This window comes from Octopus bimaculoides, chromosome 3, assembly GCF_046866305.1.
Source record: "Octopus bimaculoides isolate indiv1 chromosome 3, ASM4686630v1, whole genome shotgun sequence".
Lineage (NCBI taxonomy): Eukaryota > Metazoa > Mollusca > Cephalopoda > Octopoda > Octopodidae > Octopus > Octopus bimaculoides.
In genome coordinates, this window is record NC_142930.1 from 97,964,337 (window position 1) to 97,969,336 (window position 5,000).

At 34.3% G+C, this 5,000-nt stretch overlaps 1 protein-coding gene across 4 annotated transcripts in view; it reads right to left on the reverse strand.

Annotated features, from left to right (window-relative positions):
* LOC106868055 (uncharacterized) overlaps window positions 1–5,000 on the reverse strand; it is a 617,273-nt gene that overhangs the window by 488,533 nt on the left and 123,740 nt on the right. The window lies entirely within an intron of this gene.

The window sequence follows — 5,000 nt, forward strand, 5'->3', positions numbered from 1 at the left end:
CCTTATTGTTAGTAAATATCAAAATATACACATATACACACATGAACGCACACGCACAAACATACACATACTTTAATTAAAGTAATCCTTCTCCATATCGCGGTTCACCTATCGCGGTTTATTATTTAAGCTTACGTCGATTCCACCATGGTGTTGTCTTGCATTTCTAATAAAATAGATACATACAATTATAAAAATAATAAATATATATATATACAGTACAGCACTGTTTCTACTTCGCGGATTTTTATTTATTGTGGGGGTTTTTGGAACGTAACACCCGCGATAATCGAAGGATTACTGTGTATATCTATTTTAATATATTGAATTATAGATTGAATTATAGGTTGTCATGTCTTTCTCAGCCTTTAATTTCATATCTGTCCTCGTTTACTTTACCTGCTAATAAATCAACAGCAATTTATTTTCCTTAAGGCCAGACACCCGTCGAATACATTACATTCACACATACACACACACACACACACACACACACACACACACACACACACAAAACACACACATACACACTCACACACATACACACACACGCGCATATATACATATACATGTTTTTATCTACGTATGGCTGCAAACAAACTCACTTCACAATCGTATGGATTCGGGTGCATTGTCACAGCACGTCATATATTTTCTCCTGTAGCCGTAGACCGATTACTACATTATCAGTAAATTACGCGTGTGGAAGCAATGTGGAAGCCTGTTAACTGCCTGCATCTTTGCATTTGACGCTCAACGTCGAAAAAAAGGATCTTTGTTGCTTGTATCTTCGTAACCTAGTGGTTCGGCAAGAAGAGAATAGTATAATAACTAACAAATTTGAATGTAGTAGAGTTGTTTTGATCAACTCGACACGTTAGTGCTATACCAGATACCTCAATGAAAACAGTAAAGGAATAGAGCAAAAACTACTTTGTAGACTACATGTAATACAATTCATACGATCGTTACACTGTTATATATAGCCCATATATTTACCCAACTGCATTTGACAGCCGATGCACATTCTCACACACATGCATACACTGACATACATCAGTATATATATATATATATATATATATATATATATATATATACATATATATACGTACATACACAAACATACACACACATATATATATGTAGAGAGAGAAAGATAACTAGATAGATATACACATATACATACATACATACATATATATGAATATATATACATATATATAAATATATATATATATATATATATATATATATATATATATATATATATATATATATATATATATATATATATATATATGTATGTATGTATATATATATCACTCTGTCTCTCACTCTCTCTCTATATATATATATATGCATGTGTATGTACGCCCACAAACCAACCAAACAATACTGTGCAGGAATGTTCAAATACAAAATATGAATGGTAAATAATTCATAAAGATTTAATTTTACGTTAAATATATTATTTTGTTCGCATGAATGGAAAACAGTTGGCGTGATGAATACCAGATTTTTATTATGAATAACTGTAATTCATTAAATTATGTATTGCTGTCAATTGCTGTGTCTAATTAAGTTAGGACACTTCTCCTCTTTCGAGTGATCTCTTTTATGTTAGCTTCACATTCTTGAAGAGCTGGACATAATTTGATAGCCATCTTAGGAATAAATGCCCCGAAAATGGAAGATACAGAATAAGAAGACGCCATCAAATTGAAATGCAGGCACCAACGGATATATGTGTTTTCCAGGCAACAAAAGAGAGAAAAATAAGTCCACAGAAATCTCTCACACGAATACCGAAAGGAAAAATAAAGAGAAACAAATAGAGAAGAGAGGAAAACACGTGGATGACAATGAATATCGCGATGATAACCACGAGTCTGGTGACGATATTAATTTTTTATTAGAGTCCAAATAAGAAGACGTCGAAGAGACAGTAAAGTGGAATGAATAGTGACTATGCTGTTTACAGGGCTTCCGAGACTCGATCAGGTCGATGCAGCTGATAATAATTTTAGATATTAGATATTATAATAATAAAGAAAATTACAGCTACTATTTATCTTCTTCTTCTTCTCCACCTACTACTACTACTACTACTACTACTACTACTACTACTACTACTACTACTACTACTACTACTACTCTGTAACGCATGTGCCTGAACAGGTATATGTGGTACTCACTATGTCTGATCAGGGTGAGAGATGGAATGATACAGAGAGAGAAAGAGAGAGAGAGAGAGAGAGAGAGAGAGAGAGAGAGAGAGAGAGAGAGAGAGAGAGAGAAACATACAGACACAGACAGAGGAAAGGGAAAGCTAAAGAGAGTAGAGGAAGCAGAGAGAGAAGCACAAATAACTAAAGAAACAAGACAAATGTACTTCGATAAATGCATTTCAATCAAATTTAGAGTGAAATGTTCGGTAAACTCTGGATGGACAAAAGAAAAAAATTCTAAAATCATTAGGATGTAGTCACTCGCACACAATCTGTCTCTATCACTTTCAGCTCTCTCTTTTCTGCTTTTATAAGTAAACATATATTAGTTTATTTTTACAATTCACTGCTGTTGTTTGATAAAATATTACGTTCTCTGATCAAATTCCGCCGAGGTCGTCTTTGCTTTCTATCCATTCAAGGTCAATAAATTAAGTACTAGTGAATAGACGTTGATATCAATTAGACACCTCCCACAAATCCCCCCCCAGTGCTCAACTAGTACTTATGTTATCCACCCCAAAAATATGAACGGTAAGTAGGCTTCGAAGGAACTCAGAAAGTAAGAAACCGGAAGAAATGCTGCTAAACATTTTTCCGACACAATCTAGTTGCTTAAATATTATTATTATTATTATTATTATTATTATTATTATTATTATTATTATTATTATTATCATTATTATTATTATTATCATTATTATTATTATTATTATCATTATTATTATTATTATTATTATTATTATTATTGAGTGAGGGAGAAGTGCATGCCATGAAAATGATACTAGGGTAAAATAAATGAAGCCCAGTATACCCATCATATCATGATTACTCGTCATCACAACCGTATGCATGCGATATTGTGTTCTCATATCAAGATAAACAGCGCAAGACCTTGCAGGTGGAGCCCGGTTAGAATTTTCTTCAGGTCGCGTTGCCCAACCTGCTGAAAAGGTTCCTGAATAAGAGTTGTTTAGTGGTGATGAATAAAACACCCATGTTTGCAAAGGGCACTTGCAGAAAACAACACTGCTTGGAACCGCTCGAAAATAAGAGGTGTTACCATAGTTCAATGGTAGTGAACAGCTGACACTGTAATACATCTCCAGCGTTAGAGGCTGTGTAAAGGCAATGGTAATGATAATAAGCCCCTACATGGTAACTACTGGGCTAAACTAAATGCGAAAGAAATAGACAGAGAAAAATCCCAGCAATGGCTGAGAAGCTCAGGACTCAAAGCAGAGACTGAAGGATTTTTAATTGCTGCACAAGACCAAAGCCTCCCCACCAGAAATTACCAAAAACACATAATGAAAAGAAATATAACAAGTAACTGTAGAATATGTGGAGATCGACAAGAAACAATAAATCATATTATCTCTGGCTGCCCAGTCCTGGCTAAGAAGGAATATATTCACAGACACGACAGAGCTGGGACCTATATACACTGGAAGCTATGCCAACATTATGGAATAACAACAGAAAAAAGATGGTATAAACACACGCCAGAAAAGGTCACAGAAAACGAGAAAGCAACCATACTCTGGGATATGCCAATACACACAGATAGAGAAATTAAGGCAAATAGACCAGATATAGTTGTCAAAGATCATGAAGAAAAAAAATGCTTTCTAATTGATGTATCAATACCAGCAGATGACAACGTTTCTCTAAAAGAAATGGAAAAACTTTCAAAATACAAAGACCTGGAAATAGAGATAACTCGAATGTGGAATCTAAAAACAGAAACAATTCCTATCATAGTAGGTGCCTTAGGTATAATAAAAAAATATTCAGACAAATACATAACAAAAATAGCAGGACTTACAAATATATATAACATACAGAAAATTGCACTACTGGGTACTGCACACATTCTACGCAAAACACTTTCAATACAGTAAACATAAGAGCACCACAGCAAACCACAGCATATACCCAAGGCGCACAGAGCTGCGCTCGGTAGTGAAGTGAAAGCACGTTATAAAAATAAAACTACTGAATAATAATAATAATAATAATAATAATAATAATAATAATAACATAATTTTCTTATGGTTTCTTAAACATTCACTTGAACAAAACTGTACAAATCCAAATATATGGTACCCTAGGCATAACACGTACATGAACTTCTAACTTGTTGTCTCTTGAGGTCTCTGGGTGAGACTTGGATCCAACTTGTACAAATGCAAAACAAAAGTCAAACATAAAATAATAATAATAATAATAATAATAATAATAGCAAAATGTGGAACCTGAAGACTAAAACAATACCTGTTGTCATAGGTGCCCTGGGAATGAGAGCAAAAGGGGCTGATTGCTACCTAGCTCAGATACCAGGAAACACCAAAATGGCAGAAAGTCAAAAGATAGTGCTCGTGGGAACTGCCCGTATCCCACGCAAAATACTTTCTATCTAATCTCAAATTTTAAAACAAATACATAATTTTCTTATGGTTTCTTAAACATTCTCTGGAACAGCACGACGTACAAAACTAAATATATGGCACCGTAGGCATAACATCTACATGAACTTCTAACTTGTCTCTTGAGGTCTCTGGGTGAGACTTGGAGCCGACTTGTACAAATGTAAAGCAAAAGTGAAACATAAAATAATAATAACAATACCAATAATTTCAAATTTTTGCAACAAGAGCCGCTTGGGGGAAGGGATTAAGTCGATTACATCGACCCCAGTGTTTCACTGGTACTTAATTTATAGAACCCGAGATGATGAAAGGCAAAGTCGACCTCGGCGGAATTTGA